The following is a 20780-nucleotide window of genomic DNA, read 5'->3' on the forward strand; positions in this document are numbered from 1 at the left end:
AGGTCGCTGGATTACTAAGCTAAGCGACCCTAGTGGCCGACACAAACACCTGGCCCATCTAGGAGTGGCACTGCAGTGTCACGCAGGATGTCCCTTCTAAAAAACCCTCCCCAAACAGCACATGACGCAAAGAAAAAAAGAGGCGCAATGAGGTAGCTGTGTGAGTAAGATAAGCGACCCTAGTGGCCGACACAAACACCGGGCCCATCTAGGAGTGGCACTGCAGTGTCACGCAGGATGTCCCTTCCAAAAAACCCTCCCCAAACAGCACATGACGCAAAGAAAAAAAGAGGCGCAATGAGGTAGCTGTGTGAGTAAGATAAGCGACCCTAGTGGCCGTCACAAACACCGGGCCCATCTAGGAGTGGCACTGCAGTGTCACGCAGGATGTCCCTTCCAAAAAACCCTCCCCAAACAGCACATGACGCAAAGAAAAAAAGAGGCGCAATGAGGTAGCTGTGTGAGTAAGATAAGCGACCCTAGTGGCCGACACAAACACCGGGCCCATCTAGGAGTGGCACTGCAGTGTCACGCAGGATGTCCCTTCCAAAAAACCCTCCCCAAACAGCACATGACGCAAAGAAAAAAAGAGGCGCAATGAGGTAGCTGTGTGAGTAAGATAAGCGACCCTAGTGGCCGACACAAACACCGGGCCAATCTAGGAGCGTCACTGCAGTGTCACGCAGGATGTCCCTTCCAAAAAACCCTCCCCAAACAGCACATGACGCAAAGAAAAAAGAGGCGCAATGAGGTAGCTGTGTGAGTAAGATAAGCGACCCTAGTGGCCGACACAAACACCGGGCCCATCTAGGAGTGTCACTGCAGTGTCACGCAGGATGTCCCTTCCAAAAAACCCTCCCCAAACAGCACATGACGCAAAGAAAAAAAGTGGCGCAATGAGGTAGCTGTGTGAGTAAGATAAGCGACCCTAGTGGCCGACACAAACACCGGGCCCATCTAGGAGTGGCACTGCAGTGTCACGCAGGATGTCCCTTCCAAAAAACCCTCCCCAAACAGCACATGACGCAAAGAAAAAAAGAGGCGCAATGAGGTAGCTGTGTGAGTAAGATAAGCGACCCTAGTGGCCGACACAAACACCGGGCCCATCTAGGAGTGGCACTGCAGTGTCACGCAGGATGGCCCTTCCAAAAAACACTCCCCAAACAGCACATGACGCAAAGAAAAATTAAAGAAAAAAGAGGTGCAAGATGGAATTGTCCTTGGGCCCTCCCACCCACCCTTATGTTGTATAAACAGGACATGCACACTTTAACCAACCCATCATTTCAGTGACAGGGTCTGCCACACGACTGTGACTGATATGACGGGTTGGTTTGGACCCCCACCAAAAAAGAAGCAATTAATCTCTCCTTGCACAAACTGGCTCTACAGAGGCAAGATGTCCACCTCATCATCATCCTCCGATATATCACCATGTACATCCCCCTCCTCACAGATTATCAATTCGTCCCCACTGGAATCCACCATCTCAGCTCCCTGTGTACTTTGTGGAGGCAATTGCTGCTGGTCAATATCTCCGCGGAGGAATTGATTATAATTCATTTTAATGAACATCATCTTCTCCACATTTTCTGGATGTAACCTCGTACGCCGATTGCTGACAAGGTGAGCGGCGGCACTAAACACTCTTTCGGAGTACACACTTGTGGGAGGGCAACTTAGGTAGAATAAAGCCAGTTTGTGCAAGGGCCTCCAAATTGCCTCTTTTTTCTGCCAGTATAAGTACGGACTGTGTGACGTGCCTACTTGGATGCGGTCACTCATATAATCCTCCACCATTCTTTCAATGTTGAGAGAATCATATGCAGTGACAGTAGACGACATGTCCGTAATCGTTGTCAGGTCCTTCAGTCCGGACCAGATGTCAGCATCAGCAGTCGCTCCAGACTGCCCTGCATCACCGCCAGCGGGTGGGCTCGGAATTCTGAGCCTTTTCCTCGCACCCCCAGTTGCGGGAGAATGTGAAGGAGGAGATGTTGACAGGTCGCGTTCCGCTTGACTTGACAATTTTCTCACCAGCAGGTCTTTCAACCCCAGCAGACTTGTGTCTGCCGGAAAGAGAGATCCAAGGTAGGCTTTAAATCTAGGATCGAGCACGGTGGCCAAAATGTAGTGTTCTGATTTCAACAGATTGACCACCCGTGAATCCTTGTTAAGCGAATTAAGGGCTCCATCCACAAATCCCACATGCCTAGCGGAATCGCTCCGTGTTAGCTCCTCCTTCAATGTCTCCAGCTTCTTCTGCAAAAGCCTGATGAGGGGAATGACCTGACTCAGGCTGGCAGTGTCTGAACTGACTTCACGTGTGGCAAGTTCAAAGGGCATCAGAACCTTGCACAACGTTGAAATCATTCTCCACTGCGCTTGAGACAGGTGCATTCCACCTCCTATATCGTGCTCAATTGTATAGGCTTGAATGGCCTTTTGCTGCTCCTCCAACCTCTGAAGCATATAAAGGGTTGAATTCCACCTCGTTACCACTTCTTGCTTCAGATGATGGCAGGGCAGGTTCAGTAGTTTTTGGTGGTGCTCCAGTCTTCTGTACGTGGTGCCTGTACGCCGAAAGTGTCCCGCAATTCTTCTGGCCACCGACAGCATCTCTTGCACGCCCCTGTCGTTTTTAAAAAAATTCTGCACCACCAAATTCAAGGTATGTGCAAAACATGGGACGTGCTGGAATTTGCCCATATTTAATGCACACACAATATTGCTGGCGTTGTCCGATGCCACAAATCCACAGGAGAGTCCAATTGGGGTAAGCCATTCCGCGATGATCTTCCTCAGTTGCCGTAAGAGGTTTTCAGCTGTGTGCGTATTCTGGAAACCGGTGATACAAAGCGTAGCCTGCCTAGGAAAGAGTTGGCGTTTGTGAGATGCTGCTACTGGTGCCGCCGCTGCTGTTCTTGCGGCGGGAGTCCATACATCTACCCAGTGGGCTGTCACAGTCATATAGTCCTGACCCTGCCCTGCTCCACTTGTCCACATGTCCGTGGTTAAGTGGACATTGGGTACAACTGCATTTTTTAGGACACTGGTGAGTCTTTTTCTGACGTCCGTGTACATTCTCGGTATCGCCTGCCTAGAGAAGTCGAACCTAGATGGTATTTGGTAACGGGGGCACACTGCCTCAATAAATTGTCTAGTTCCCTGTGAACTAACGGCGGATACCGGACGCACGTCTAACACCAACATAGTTGTCAAGGCCTCAGTTATCCGCTTTGCAGCAGGATGACTGCTGTGATATTTCATCTTCCTCGCAAAGGACTGTTGAACAGTCAATTGCTTACTGGAAGTAGTACAAGTGGGCTTACGACTTCCCCTCTGGGATGACCATCGACTCCCAGCAGCAACAACAGCAGCGCCAGCAGCAGTAGGCGTTACACGCAAGGATGCATCGGAGGAATCCCAGGAGAGGAATCATCAGAATTGCCAGTGACATGGCCTGCAGGACTATTGGCATTCCTGGGGAAGGAGGAAATTGACACTGAGGGAGTTGGTGGGGTGGTTTGCGTGAGCTTGGTTACAAGAGGAAGGGATTTACTGGTCAGTGGACTGCTTCCGCTGTCGCCCAAAGTTTTTGAACTTGTCACTGACTTATTATGAATGCGCTGCAGGTGACGTATAAGGGAGGATGTTCCGAGGTGGTTAACGTCCTTACCCCTACTTATTACAGCTTGACAAAGGCAACACACGGCTTGACACCTGTTGTCCGCATTTCTGTTGAAATACTTCCACACCGAAGAGCTGATTTTTTTGGTATTTTCACCAGGCATGTCAACGGCCATATTCCTCCCACGGACAACAGGTGTCTCCCCGGGTGCCTGACTTAAACAAACCACCTCACCATCAGAATCCTCCTGGTCAATTTCCTCCCCAGCGCCAGCAACACCCATATCCTCCTCATCCTGGTGTACTTCAACACTGACATCTTCAATCTGACTATCAGGAACTGGACTGCGGGTGCTCCTTCCAGCACTTGCAGGGGGCGTGCAAATGGTGGAAGGCGCATGCTCTTCACGTCCAGTGTTGGGAAGGTCAGGCATCGCAACCGACACAATTGGACTCTCCTTGTGGATTTGGGATTTCGAAGAACGCACAGTTCTTTGCGGTGCTACTGCTTTTGCCAGCTTGAGTCTTTTCATTTTTCTAGCGAGAGGCTGAGTGCTTCCATCCTCATGTGAAGCTGAACCACTAGCCATGAACATAGGCCAGGGCCTCAGCCGTTCCTTGCCACTCCGTGTGGTAAATGGCATATTGGCAAGTTTACGCTTCTCCTCCGACAATTTTATTTTAGGTTTTGGAGTCCTTTTTTTACTGATATTTGGTGTTTTGGATTTGACATGCTCTGTACTATGACATTGGGCATCGGCCTTGGCAGACGACGTTGCTGGCATTTCATCGTCTCGGCCATGACTAGTGGCAGCAGCTTCAGCACGAGGTGGAAGTGGATCTTGATCTTTCCCTAATTTTGGAACCTCAACATTTTTGTTCTCCATATTTTAATAGGCACAACTAAAAGGCACCTCAGGTAAACAATGGAGAAGGATGGATACTAGTATACAATTATGGATGGACTGCCGAGTGCCGACACAGAGGTAGCTACAGCCGTGGACTACCGTACTGTATCTGCTGCTAATATAGACTGGTTGATAATGAGATGTAGTATGTATAAAGAAGAAAGAAAAAAAAAACCACGGGTAGGTGGTATACAATTATGGATGGACTGCCGAGTGCCGACACAGAGGTAGCTACAGCCGTGGACTACCGTACTGTGTCTGCTGCTAATATAGACTGGTTGATAATGAGATGTAGTATGTATAAAGAAGAAAGAAAGAAAAAACCATGGGTAGGTGGTATACAATTATGGATGGACTGCCGAGTGCCGACACAGAGGTAGCTACAGCCGTGGACTACCGTACTGTGTCTGCTGCTAATATAGACTGGTTGATAATGAGATGTAGTATGTATAAAGAAGAAAGAAAAAAAAAACCACGGGTAGGTGGTATACAATTATGGATGGACTGCCGAGTGCCGACACAGAGGTAGCTACAGCCGTGGACTACCGTACTGTGTCTGCTGCTAATATAGACTGGTTGATAATGAGATGTAGTATGTATAAAGAAGAAAGAAAAAAAAACCACGGGTAGGTGGTATACAATTATGGATGGACTGCCGAGTGCCGACACAGAGGTAGCTACAGCCGTGGACTACCGTACTGTGTCTGCTGCTAATATAGACTGGTTGATAATGAGATTAAGTATGTATAAAGAAATAAGAAAAAAAAACCACGGGTAGGTGGTATACAATTATGGATGGACTGCCGAGTGCCGACACAGAGGTAGCTACAGCCGTGGACTACCGTACTGTGTCTGCTGCTAATATAGACTGGATGATAATGAGATGTAGTATGTATAAAGAAGAAAGAAAAAAAAACCACGGGTAGGTGGTATACAATTATGGATGGACTGCAGAGTGCCGACACAGAGGTAGCTACAGCCGTGGACTACTGTACTGTGTCTGCTGCTAATATAGACTGGATGATAATGAGATGTAGTATGTATAAAGAAGAAAGAAAAAAAAATCACGGGTAGGTGGTATACAATTATGGATGGACTGCCGAGTGCCGACACAGAGGTAGCTACAGCCGTGGACTACCGTACTGTGTCTGCTGCTAATATAGACTGGTTGATAATGAGATGTAGTATGTATAAAGAAGAAAGAAAAAAAAAACCACGGGTAGGTGGTATACAATTATGGATGGACTGCCGACACAGAGGTAGCTACAGCCGTGGACTACCGTACTGTGTCTGCTGCTAATATAGACTGGATGATAATGAGATGTAGTATGTATAAAGAAGAAAGAAAAAAAAACCACGGGTAGGTGGTGGTATACAATTATGGATGGACTGCCGAGTGCCGACACAGAGATAGCTACAGCCGTGGACTACCGTACTGTACTGTGTCTGCTGCTAATATAGACTGGATGATAATGAGATGTAGTATGTATAAAGAAGAAAGAAAAAAAAAACCACGGGTAGGTGGTATACAATTATGGATGGACTGCCGAGTGCCGACACAGAGGTAGCTACAGCCGTGAACTACCGTACTGTGTCTGCTGCTAGTATAGACTGGATGATAAATAATGATATAAAAAATATATATATATCACTACTGCAGCCGGACAGGTATATATTATATAATGACGGACCTGCTGGACACTGTCTGTCAGCAGAATGAGTTTTTTATAGAATAAAAAAACACCACACAAGTCACACGACGAGTGTTTAACTTTTTCAGGCAGACAATCACAATATACTGGTGGTCAGTGTGGTCAGGTCACTGGTCAGTCACACTGGCAGTGGCACTCTGGCAGCAAAAGTGTGCACTGTTTAATATGTACTCCTGGCTCCTGCTATAACCTATAACTGCTCCCCAGTCTCCCCCACAATTAAGCTGTGTGAGCACAGTCAGATATTATACATAGATGATGCAGCACACTGGGCTGAGCACAGATATGGTATGTGACTAAGTCACTGTGTATCGTTTTTTTCAGGCAGAGAACGGATTATATTAAATAATAATAAAACTGCACTGGTGGTCTCACTGGTCAGTCACTAGTATAACTAACTAACTACTATCAGCAAAATTCTGCACTCTCTGAGTACTCCTCCTAAGCTCCAGTAAATGAAGTGTCTCACTCTCACTCTCCTATCTATTTCTAAATGGAGAGGACGCCAGCCACGTCCTCTCCCTATCAATCTCAATGCACGTGTGAAAATGGCGGCGACGCGCGGCTCCTTATATAGAATCCGAGTCTCGCGATAGAATCCGAGCCTCGCGAGAATCCGACAGCGTGATGATGACGTTCGGGCGCGCTCGGGTTAACCGAGCAAGGCGGGAAGATCCGAGTCGCTCGGACCCGTGTAAAAAAACATGAAGTTCGGGCGGGTTCGGATTCAGAGGAACCGAACCCGCTCATCTCTAATTTTTAGTCCTAATATTTTGCACCGAGGTCGCTGGATGACTAAGCAAAGCGACCCAAGAGGGCGGCACAAACACCTGGCCTATCTAGGAGTGGCACTGCAGTGTCAGACAGGATGGCACTTCAAAAAATTGGCCCCAAAAAGCACATGATGCAAAAAAAAGAGAAAAAGAGGATCAATATGGCCGCTGGACGGCTAAGCGACACAAACACCTCAATATCACAGGAATTATTCGTTCTAATCAATGGTATTATTGGTCCAAATCACTGGAAGAAAATGACAAAATCACTGGAATTATCCGTTCTAATCAATGGTATTATTGGTCCAAATCACTGGAAGAAAATGACAAAATCACTGGAATTATTCGTAAACATTTGTAGAAAGTCGCTGCTTTCTGATTACAGAAATGCTCAGATATTCCTGCGAATCCACAATCCCTTCCCAGAGGAAAAAGAAATTGAGAAACCGTTGTTTGAGAACATTTGTTCTCTTTTCCTTACAAAGGAACAAACCACTTCCAAGAAGACTGACGTTTTTGGGATTATGGAGACATAATGTTTTTGAATATAAATCCTAAAGCAGGTGGTGTATTAGAGCAAAAGAGTGCAAGAGACCAGCTATGCAGTTTCTGAAATATTATGACAAAATGTTACTGTATTTCATAAGCACTCATTCCTAACTTTGCTAAGTACTGTTTGGTATACTGTATCTGGCTTCCATGAGGTAGTAGTCCATTATTTCAGCTTCCATTGACCTTTTTGAAAGCGGTAGAAGTTATCGATTCTTTTTTTTTTTTCCCCTATTTTTAATTTTCTCCTGCATAGCCCAGTAAAATGTTGCAATGTTAAGTATTGACTTGTGCCTTCTGGGGGTCCACTACTTCACCAAACCCAGCCAAATCTCATCCTAACCCTCTGTTCCACGTTCTCTATGTACCCCATCTGTGTCACCCATGTCTGTCTACCACTCCCCTTTTAATTGTAAGCTCTCACGAGCAGGGCCCTCTTCCCTCATGTGCTTATCCTTTGTCTTACTTTAATAATCTTCAACTGTACCACATCCAGCAGTCTTCTGCCACCTGATACTTATTCCAGTGTCATCTGCTGATGTAACTATGTGTACTTGCCCTGTACTTGTCCTATACTGTCATCAACTGTAAGTTGCTGATTTCCTGTTTGATTATTTATGTACTCTGTAATTGGGCGCTGCAGAACCCTTGTGGTGCCATATAAATAAAGGATAATAATAATAATAATAATAATAATAATAATAATAATATAGGGTGTATAATCCCCAGGTGTATCTCACACATCACACAGTACAGTATATAGGGTGTATAATCCCCAGGTGTATCTCACACATCGCTCAGTACAGATTACAGGATGTATAATCACCAGATGTATAACACAAGTCGCACAGTACAGTATACATACTGGTCACAACAATGCAGCAGATATTGAGCACTGATCAGGATACTAGAAGTGACACAGAGATGCAAGATAGAGCAATGGCCTACTGTACTGTACTATATATGTATACTGCTGGTTACCAAAATGCTGCACTGTCCTACTATATCCTGCTCACAATAATGCAGCACAGATATGGAATGGATACTTGCAGTGACACAGAGCTGCAAGATACAGCAATGGCCTACTGTACACAACTATATACTGTTGGGTCACCAAAATGCTGCACTGTAATACTTTATATACTTCTCACAAAAATGCTGCACAGATATGGAATGGATACTTGCAGTGACACAGAGCTGCAAGATACAGCAATGGCCTACTGTACACAACTATATACTGTTGGGTCACCAAAATGCTGCATTGTAATACTATATATACTGCTCACAAAAATGATGCACAGATATGGAATGGATACTTGCAGTGACACAGAGCTGCAAGATACAGCAATGGCCTACTGTACAGTGTGTACGCAACTATATACTGTTGGGTCACCAAAATGCTGCACTGTAATACTATATATACTGCTCACAAAAATGCAGCACAGATATGGAATGGATACTTGCAGTGACACAGAGCTGCAAGATACAGCAATGGCCTATTGTACACAACTATATACTGTTGGGTCACCAAAATGCTGCACTGTAATACTATATATACTGCTCACAAAAATGCTGCATAGATATGGAATGGATACTTGCAGTGACACAGAGCTGCAAGATACAGCAATGGCCTATTGTACACAACTATATACTGTTGGGTCACCAAAATGCTGCACTGTAATACTATATATACTGCTCACAAAAATGCTGCATAGATATGGAATGGATACTTGCAGTGACACAGAGCTGCAAGATACAGCAATGGCCTACTGTACACAACTATATACTGTTGGGTCACCAAAATGCTGCACTGTAATACTATATATACTGCTCACAAAAATGCTGCACAGATATGGAATGGATACTTGCAGTGACACAGAGCTGCAAGATACAGCCAATGGCCTACTGTACTGTCCTACTATAAGTATAATTATATACTGGTGGCCCCCATTCCCCACAATAAAGCACACTGAGCACAGATATTTGCTGCACACTGAGCACAGATATGGAGCGTTTTCAGGCAGAGAACGTAGATATTTTCAGCACACTGAGCACAGATATTTGCAGCACACTAAGCACAGATTACGGAGATTTTCAGGGAGAGAAAGCAGCCACGTCCTCTCCGTTCAATCTCCAATGCACGAGTTAAAATGGCGGCGACGCACGGCTCTTTATATAGAATACGAATCTCGCGAGAATCCGACAGCGGGATGATGACGTTTGGGCGCGTTCGGGTTAACCGAGCAAGGCGGGAAGATCCGAGGCTGCCTCTGAACCGTGTAAAATGGGTGAAGTTCGGGGGGGTTCGGATCTCTTAGAACCGAACCCGCTCATCTCTACAATAGAACAGCCGATTTATCGTCCAGTGTGTACGCACCTTTACACACTGGCAGATATATTGCCCAATATATCTTTTGTTGATCTGCAGGTGTGTACAAGCAATATGTCTGTGAACAATGTCTTTCACTGATATATTGTATCTGCTGTAATGCACAGCAGATGGCCAAAATATCTGCAGATACTGTATATTGGTGCATATTTTTGTGTGTATGAACAACAACCCTCAGCAGATATATCTGCAGGTGTTTGGTTTTTATATTAATTCTGTGTCAGAGCAACATCATGCAGGCTCAAGTGAGTGCTGACTGGACACACTTATGGACAGTGGTAACAACTGCTGTATCTAAGAACCAGGTCCATGACAGTAATTAACACATTACAAACAATTAAAATATAGCTAAGGATTGTGTAATATAAAGATGGGAATGCTAGTATTAAAATGAGCACCAAAATGGTCCATTGCTTGATGAGATGATATTAGATGTATCTTCTCAACAGGTATCCCATAAAATTATTTTACAATTTTTACAAGTATGCATCTATCGAAATACGGCGCACCAACAAACAGAGGAAGGGCTAATAAAGCAGTGGTCTCTAGCTGTGCCCAGTCTAATGCTGGGTACACACTAACCGATATAGTGGTCGTTCTATTAAACGGCCAATATATCACTGGTCCATCGGCCAGTGTGTTCCAACGATATGTTTGTGAATGCGACGTTCATAGACATATTGCGTCAGCCCTGCAGATATATTGGTACATCATTGTGTGTGTACAGGCAGTCAGCCGACCACCCGTACACTTCCTGCACCAGCCGGCGGTGATTGACAGCACAACTGGGCGGGTGCATGTAACTGCTTGCCCAGTGTATGCACAGCACACTGCCCGATCCGTCTGTAGATATATCTGCCAGCGTGTACCCAGCTTAACATAGATTTTGATATGATGTATTCAATGTTGGCTACCTAAATTATCTGAGAAGGAATAAAATGACAATGGCCCTCATTCCGAGTTGTTCGCTCGGTATTTTTCATCGCATCGCAGTGAAAATCCGCTTAGTACGCATGCGCAATGTTCGCACTGCGACTGCGCCAAGTAACTTTACTATGATGAAAGTATTTTTACTCACGGCTTTTTCTTCGCTCCGGCGATCGTAATGTGATTGACAGGAAATGGGTGTTACTGGGCGGAAACACGGCGTTTCAGGGGCGTGTGGCTGAAAACGCTACCGTTTCCGGAAAAAACGCAGGAGTGGCCGGGGAAACGGTGGGAGTGCCTGGGCGAACGCTGGGTGTGTTTGTGACGTCAACCAGGAACGACAAGCACTGAAATGATCGCACAGGCAGAGTAAGTCTGGAGCTACTCTGAAACTGCTAAGTAGTTAGTAATCGCAATATTGCGAATACATCGGTCGCAATTTTAAGAAGCTAAGATTCACTCCCAGTAGGCGGCGGCTTAGCGTGTGTTACTCTGCTAAATTCGCCTTGCGACCGATCAACTCGGAATGAGGGCCAATGTTTATAGGACACTTCTCATAGTTTCTTTGTACATTTGGAATAATGTGTTGAACAATTTTAGTCATGTGTTAATAAATAATAAAAACCATATGTAAAGCAACTATTTATAGTTTGAGTTTTATTTGTTTTCATAGTTCATATAAATTGTGGCACCTAAAACTCTGTTCACACACCCAAAAGCATAAAAGTAGTGGTTATGCTTTTACAATATGTTGTATGTATTAATTGGTAATATTAATTATATATAACTTGTAAAGGTTAATTACAGCCCTGATATGTATAATTATAGATAAGGAGAGTATTATTAGCAACATTTGTCTGATTATTTGTGCTTGTGAAATCAATGTATACCCCTGTACAAAGCTGGGAAGTCTATTTTAATAATTGCATATGTATTAACTATTCACATTCTTCAATATAAATCAGAAACCATCTGCAAATGTATCTCAAATGCAAAAGTTTCCTCATTATTTAAGTGTTGCATGCCTCATTATTTAAGTGTTGCATGCCACCATACAGTGTTGTCATATAACACCTAAATTCCCCCGATCACAAGTAAAACCATCATTTCACGGTATACCTGTTGCACTGTAATGGCTTATGGGGGTCATTCCGAGTTGTTAGCTCGTTATTTTTTTCTCACAACGGAGCGATTAGTCGCGAATGCGCATGCGCAATGTCCGCAGTGCGACTGCGCCAAGTAAATTTGCTATGCAGTTAGGAATTTTACTCACGGCATTACGAGGTTTATTTCTTCGTTCTGGTGATCGTAATGTGATTGACAGGAAGTGGGTGTTTCTGGGCGGAAACTGGCCATTTTATGGGAGTGTGTGAAAAAACGCTACCGTTTCTGTGAAAAACGCGGGAGTGGCTGGAGAAACGGAGGAGTGTCTGGGCGAACGCTGTGTGTGTTTGTGACGTCAAACCAGGAACGACAAGCACTGAACTGATCGCACTGGCAGAGTAAGTCTCGAGCTACTCAGAAACTGCACAGAGAAGTATTTTCGCAATATTGCGAATCTTTCGTTCGCAATTTTGATAAGCTAAGATTCACTCCCAGTAGGCGGCGGCTTAGCGTGTGCAAAGTTGCTAAAAGCAGCTTGCGAGCGAACAACTCGGAATGACCCCCTATGTTATGTAATCAGTTTTTACTATTGCCATTTATCTCCCTTATATCACCAGTAACTTCTTTAATGCAACATTTATAATGTCAACAATATAACACTATCAGGCTTCCATATAGGACCAATATGTCCCCAAATAACCTGTCTATATGGATGCAGCTGTGTAGTTTAAAACTGTGTCAACATATCAATTTGCTGTCACCGTGTAACCCCATCACATTGTCATATAGCACTATCATTTCATCATAAAGCCCAATCATTTCAAGCATAGAGCCCATTAATATAACCTATTAACAACATAAATATGTTTTATTGTTGAATCATTCTGCTAACATATAGCATCTTAATAGCACCATCACAGTTGCTATGCTTCCTTCTATTACTATTATGCTGGGTATTGATCATCACAATGCTGGGTAATTACGCGATGTATGTAAATCCAAAATTTATGAACATCTCTGAAGCTTTGGGATCCTGTACACGCACTAGTCCTGGACTGCACATGTGCAAATCTGGGGCTGTGATGTCACTTGCAGAGCCCTAAAAACCACAGCATGATTGATACACTGCTGGCTATTGGGGGCGGGGATGGGACATCGACAGGCAGTGTTACAGGAAATAGGCTTGTGTTGGCCATGCTTTCTGCCCATGTTGAAGACCATGGGGGCGTTCTTGGATGCAGCTTCACTGGCTTTAGCACTGTGAATTTCCCAGCCATCCCGAGTAACCTGAGGTTTAATAAACAAAGAGAGGGGAAAAGAGGGAGCCCTAATCACTGGTGTGTATGTTGTTATGGTAATATTAGATAGGGAATTCCATGCCGCCAAGGGCCAATTGCTAATAGACCGCTGGAGGTGCACCCATGAGAGTAAAATAGTTATAGGCAAGGAGAAATAAAGGTACTCTCTTTGTCTGGTACACTCACCCTATTAGTGGTAATTCAAAACATAACATTTATTAATACTGTGTAACATGCATCACATCAAGTGAGGCGAATATTAGAAACTCAACAGTAGCTGGTATAAAAATAGAGCCACGTCAGCTTGTAATCAAATCACCTAGTAGTAATAGAGGTAAAACTCTACCAATATGTAATACAACATGTATGGTATAGGTGAAAGATATATAGAAAGGATAATCATATATGGGTAAAATCACTTTTAATCAGAGCTAGGGGGTGCCACCCAAAAAAAATTCTTAGAAAGTGGTGAATTCTATTACAGACCTTTCACATGGCACATACTGTAATTCCATCATAGTGCCAATATTAGAAAATATGTCACAGTAGGCTAAGGGGGACATGTACTAAGCAGTGAGAAAGCTGGAAAAGTGAGCCAGTGGAGAAGTTGCCCATGACAACCAATCAGCATTGACGTAACATTTATCATTTGTACAGTGGCGGATTTAGGGGGGGGGCACTCGGGCCCGTGCCCCCCCTGTCATTTGTGACCCCCCCCCGGTGCCGCCGCCGCATAGGGAGATGACGGGCGCCCGCTGAGATTGTGTTACCAGCGGGCGCCCGTCTCCCTGCACAGCGGCAGCCGGAGGCAGGAGCTCAGTACTGAGCTCCGGCTTCCGGCGCTGTCACTGTGCGCTATGGGAGAGACGTCAGTCATGACGTCTCTCTCATAGTGCTGAGTGACTGAGGAGCGGACGCCAGGAGGAGGAGGACTGCAGCGGCGCGGGAACGGGGCTCGGTAAGTATGTATTTTTCTTCCTTAATGCATCTACTGGGGGCTAACTATGTGGGACATTACTACTGGGGGGCATCAACAAGGGGCATTACTACTGGGGGGTCAAACTACTGGGGGCATTATAACTGGGGCATCTACTGGGGGCATCACTACTGAGGGGTCATCTATTGGGGGCAGCTACTGGGGGCCATATTTACTGGGGGCCATCTACTGGGGGCATTACTACAGGGGGGTCATCTATTGGGGCAAACTCGTAGGGGGGCATTATTACTGGGGGGTCATCTATTGGGGGCAGCTACTGGGGCATTATTACGGGGGGGCATCTACTGGGGGCATTACTACTGGGGGGTCATCTATTGGGGGCAGCTACTGGGGCATTATTACTGGGGGGCATCTACTGGGGGCATTACTACTGGGGGGGTCATCTATTGGGGCAGCTACTGGGGGACATTTTTCCTGGGGGGCATCTACTGGGGGCATTATTACTGGGGGGCATCTACTGGGGGCATTACTACTGGCGGGTCGTCTATTGGGGGCAAACTCCTAAGGGGCATTACTACTGGGGGCAAACTACTGGAGGACATTATTACTAGGGGGCATCTACTGGGGGCAAACTGCTGGGGGACATTATTACTGGGGGGGCATCTACTGGGGGCAAACTACTGGGGGACTATTACTGGGGGCCAACTACAAAGGTGCTAACTACTGGCGGTGTAACTACAGGGGCATTACTACTGGCGGCTTAACTACAGGGGCATTACTACTTGGGGGCTAAACTAAAGGGGGGGGGTAAACTACTGGGGTCATGACTGCAGGGGAATTACCACTGGGGGCATAATGACTGGGGGCATTACTACAGGCAACATTACTACTGGGGGCAATATGGGCATTGCATAAGGGGCACCACTACTATGGGGTCTATATAAGGGGCACCACCAGTACAGTGGACATTGCATAATGAGCGCTACAACTGTGGGCATTGTATAAGAAGCGCCACCTCACATGCACCGAAGCCGCACGCAAATGTACTTGCCCCTTCCATGGTGCCCCCCCTATCATTTTCTTCTGGATCCGCCCCTGCATTTGTATACTATAAACATATACAGAGCAGCTGATTTGTTTTCATGGGCAACTTCTCCACTGGCTCACTTCTCCACTTTTATTACTGCTTAGTACATGTCCCCCATAGTGTGTACCATCACAATAGATAGGTTATGCCAGTGCAGTACATTCAGGTCATATACACCTTTATTGTAGTATCATATATAACAAAATATGTCACTGTAAAGTGGATGTGCATCATTAATTATAGGTTGCCGTATTCTGTACTTCGGACTATGGTGGTCATTCTGAGTTGTTCGCTAGCTGTTTTCGTTCGCAGCGCAGCGATTAGGCAAAAAAGCGGCACTTCTGCGCATGCGGCGCAATGCGCATGTGTGACGTACTTTTATAACAGCTGATGGTTTTTTACACAAGGTCTAGCGAAGCTTTTCCGTCGCACTGCTGGCCGCAGAGTGATTGACAGGAAGGGGGTGTTTCTGGGAGTCAACTGGCCGTTTTCAGGGAGTGTTCGTAAAAACACTGGCGTGCCTGGAAAAACGCAGCCATGGCTACCCGAACGCGGGGGGGGGGGGGGTGACATCAAAACAGGAACTGAATGGTCTGAAGTGTTCGCAAGCATCTGAAGCTACTCTGAAACTGCTCAAAAATATTTTGTAGCCGCTCTGCGATTTTTTCGTTCGCACTTCTGCTAAGCTAACATACATTCCCAGAGGGAGGCGGCTTAGAGTTTGCACGGCTGCTAAAAGCAGCAAGCGAGCGAACAACTCGGAATGACCACCTATATGAACAACATGCCCTTATGAACTAGAAATATTGCAAGTTTGTATCATAGTGCCCAGACTAGACAACCCTTCACTAAAAGATAGACATGCCACCAGGGCTGCCATCAGAAATTGTGGGGCTCGGGACTCACAAAATAGACAGGGCCCCTCTCTACCAAAAAAAAAAAGATTCTGCCGCACTGCTCCACCCCCATGTGATGTCATACATTTTGACGATACATATAGGTGGAGTGTTGCAGACCTACCGGAACTGTTTACAGAGAGCTGATGCACAGATAAGGTTTGCTTTAAGAAGTCCTCCCTGCGCATCAGCTTGCTGTTGATTCACAGACTGGTGCAGCTCTATGGGTATTAGCGGTAGGAGTCTGGTGTGGGCCCCCCTCACTGTATGGACCCAGGACACCAGTCCCCATAGTCCCCCCCCCCCCTCCACCGATGGCTGCCCTGCATGCCACACTGTAGACTGCAAAACTGTGTACAAAAATGTTAAGCTCAATTCGATGTAAAACTACAATACATACAGATAGTACACAAGAAAATAAGATATGCGGCACTACAGGCTGCAATTTTCTGTACTACGCCCTATATGATGCAGTATATGTTGTGTAGATCAATCAGAAAAAAATACATTGTTATTAGTGATGAGCGGGTTCGGTTCCTCGGAATTCGAACCCCCCCGAACTTCACCCTTTTTACACGGGTCCGAGGCAGACTCAGATCCTCCCGCCTTGCTCGGTTAACCCGAGCGCGCACGAACGTCATCATCCCGCTGTCAGATTCTCGCGAGATTCGGATTCTATATAAGGAGCCACGCGTCGCAGCCATTTTTCACTCATGCATTGGAAATGATAGTGAGAGGACGTGGCTGGCATCCTCTCACTTTGTTTCAGGGGGCTGCAGTGCAAATATCTTTATTCTGGGGACCAGCAGTATTATAGGAGGAGTACAGTGCAGAGTTTTGCTGACCAGTGACCACCAGTATTATACGTTCTCTGCCTGAAAAACGCTCCATATCTGTGCTCAGTGTGCTGCATATATCTGTGCTCACACTGCTTTATTGTGGGGACTGGGGACCAGCAGTATTATATAGGAGGAGTACAGTGCAGAGTTTTGCTGACCAGTGACCACCAGTATCATAGGTGTGCGCAGGGGGGGTGCCTGGTGCGCACAGGCACCCCCTAATGTCTGGCACCCCGATCTCACATGCCTGATGCAGCAATTGCCGAGCAGGCTGATTACTGTCTCCTCTGCGCTGCACCCTGCAGGACTGCATTACTGACCGGACGCCTGGGTTAATCAAGGGTGCCACTGCCACCGGCTTTCAACTACCCAGCTCCACCTCCATGTACAAAAACAGTGTGATGTGATGTGATTACGTCATGCTGCTCGCATGTCCATCCGTCACACGCCCACCTCTCTCCTTCTATGCTATGCCAACGCCAGCCACTGATGAGGAGCAGCATGCAGCCAGCGTTCCTCTTAGGAAGACAAATTCAATACTGGCAGACGGCCGGCAGCAGCTTCGACACGTCACTCATTTTTCCAGCAGCAGCAGTAACTAGTCTGCGACTGTCAGTGTCAGTGAGTGACTGACTTGTAAGTAAGCTGCTGCAGCTTGCAGGGGAAAGAGAGGGGGAGCCAGACCAGGCTGAGGAGGAGCACTGTAATTGCATGAGTGCCATCAGGGGTGTTTGGTGCACACCACAACATCTGACAATGTATCTGCTTTATTAGGATTGGTACAAAGGTGGATATTTTATATGCGTTGACCATCAATAGATGGTGCTAGACACGCCCAAAAGGCGGTGCTAGACACACCCCTCCGACGGTGCACCCCCTAATAAAATGTGCTGCGCACGCCAGTGACCAGTATTATACGTTCTCTGCCTGCAAAACGCTCCATATCTGTGCTCAGTGTGCTGCATATATCTGTGCTCACACTGCTTTATTGTGGGGACTGGGGACCAGCAGTATTATATAGGAGGAGTACAGTGCAGAGTTTTGCTGACCAGTGACCACCAGTATTATACGTTCTCTGCCTGAAAAACCCTCCATATCTGTGCTGCATTGTAGTATATAGTAAGAGTACAGTGCATAATTTTGCTGACAACCAGTATATAATATATAGGAGTACCGTAGAGAAGGCCACTGCTCTACCTACCTCTGTGTCGTCAAGTATACTATCCATCCATACCTGTGGGGAATTTCAGTTTTGCACAGTTTGCTGACCACCAGTATATAATATATAGCAGTACGGTACAGTAGGCCACTGCTCTACCTACCTCTGTGTCGTCAAGTATACTATCCATCCATACCTGTGGTGCATTTCTGTTTTGCACAGTTTGCTGACCACCAGTATATAATATATAGCAGTACGGTACAGTAGGCCACTGCTCTACCTACCTCTGTGTCGTCAAGTATACTATCCATCCATACCTGTGGTGCATTTCAGTTTTGCACAGTTTGCTGACCACCAGTATATAATATATAGCAGTACGGTACAGTAGGCCACTGCTCTACCTACCTCTGTGTCGTCAAGTATACTATCCATCCATAATTGTGGTGCATTTCAGTTGTGCGCAGTATATATAGTAGTAGGCCATTGCTATTGAAACTGGCATATAATTCCACACATTAAAAAATGGAGAACAAAAATGTGGAAGGTAAAATAGGGAAAGATCAAGATCCACTTCCACCTCGTGCTGAAGCTGCTGCCACTAGTCATGGCCGAGATGATGAAATGCCATCAACGTCGTCTGCCAAGGCCGATGCCCAATGTCATAGTAGAGAGCATGTAAAATCCAAAACACAAAAGTTCAGTAAAATGACCCAAAAATCAAAATTAAAAGCGTCTGAGGAGAAGCGTAAACTTGCCAATATGCCATTTACGACACGGAGTGGCAAGGAACGGCTGAGGCCCTTGCCTATGTTCATGGCTAGTGGTTCAGATTCACATGAGGATGGAAGCACTCATCCTCTCGCTAGAAAAATGAAAAGACTTAAGCTGGCAAAAGCACAGCAAAGAACTGTGCGTTCTTCTAAATCACAAATCCCCAAGGAGAGTCCAATTGTGTCGGGTGCGATGCCTGACCTTCCCAACACTGGACGGGAAGAGGTGGCACCTTCCACCATTTGCACGCCCCCTGCAAGTGCTGGAAGGAGCACCTGCAGTCCAGTTCCTGATAGTCAAATTGAAGATGTCACTGTTGAAGTACACCAGGATGAGGATATGGGTGTTGCTGGCGCTGAGGAGGAAATTGACAAGGAGGATTCTGATGGTGAGGTGGTTTGTTTAAGTCAGGCACCCGGGGAGACGCCTGTTGTCCGTGGGATGAATATGGCCATTGACATGCCTGGTCAAATTACAAATAAAATCACCTCTTCGGTGTGGAATTATTTTAACACAAATGTGAACAACAGGTGTCAAGCCGTGTGTTGCCTTTGTCAAGCTGTAATAAGTAGGGGTAAGGACGTTAACCACCTCGGAACATCCTCCCTTATACGTCACCTGCGGCGCATTCATCATAAGTCAGTGACAAGTTAAAAAACTTTGGATGACAGCGGAAGCAGTCTACTGACCACTAAATCCCTTCCTCTTGTAACCAAGCTCCTGCAAACCACACCACCAACTCCCTCAGTGTCAATTTCCTCCTTACACAGGAAAGCCAGTAGTCCTGCAGGCCATGTCACTGTCAAGTCTGACGAGTCCTCTCCTGCCTGGGATTCCTCCGATGCATCCTTGAGTGTAATGCCTCCTGCTGCTGGCGCTACTGTTGTTGCTGCTGGGAGTCGATCGTCATCCCAGAGGGGAAGTCGGAAGACCACTTGTACTACTTCCAGTAAGCAATTGACTATCCAACAGTCCTTTGCGAGGAAGATGAAATATCACAGCAGCCATCCTGCTGCAAAGCAAATATCTCAGGCCTTGGCAGCCTGGGCGGTGAGAAACGTGTTTCCGTTATCTACCGTTAATTCACAGGCAACTACAGACTTGATTGAGGTACTGTGTCCCCGGTACCAAATACCATCTAGGTTCCATTTCTCTAGGCAGGCGATACCGAAAATGTACACAGACCTCAGAAAAAGAGTCACCAGTGTCCAAAAAATGCAGTTGTACCCAATGTCCACTTAACCACGGACATGTGGACAAGTGGAGCAGGACAGACTCAGGACTATATGACTGTGACAGCCCACTGGGTAGATGTATTGCCTCCGCAGCAAGAACAGCAGCGGCGGCACCAGTAGCAGCATCTCGCAAACGCCAACTCGTTCCTAGGCAGGCTACGCTTTGTATCACCGCTTTCCAGAAGAGGCACACAGCTGACAACCTCTTACGGAAACTGAGGAACATCATCGCAGAATGGCTTACCCTAAATGGACTCTCCTGGGGATTTGTGACATCGGACAACGCCAGCAAGATTGTGCGTGCATTACATCTGGGCAAATTCCAGCACGTCCCATGTTTTCCACATACATTGAATTTGGTGGTGCAGAATTATTTAAAAAACGACAGGGGCGTGCAAGAGATGCTGTTGGTGGCCCGAAGAATTGCGGGACACTTTCGGCATTCAGCCACCGCGTGCCGAAGACTGGAGCACCAGCAAACAGTCCTGAACGTGCCCTGCCATCATCTGAAGCAAGAGGTGCTAACGAGGTGGAATTCAACCCTCTATATGCTTCAGAGGATGGAG

Source organism: Pseudophryne corroboree, chromosome 6 (assembly GCF_028390025.1).
Source record: "Pseudophryne corroboree isolate aPseCor3 chromosome 6, aPseCor3.hap2, whole genome shotgun sequence".
Classification (NCBI taxonomy): Eukaryota; Metazoa; Chordata; class Amphibia; order Anura; family Myobatrachidae; genus Pseudophryne; species Pseudophryne corroboree.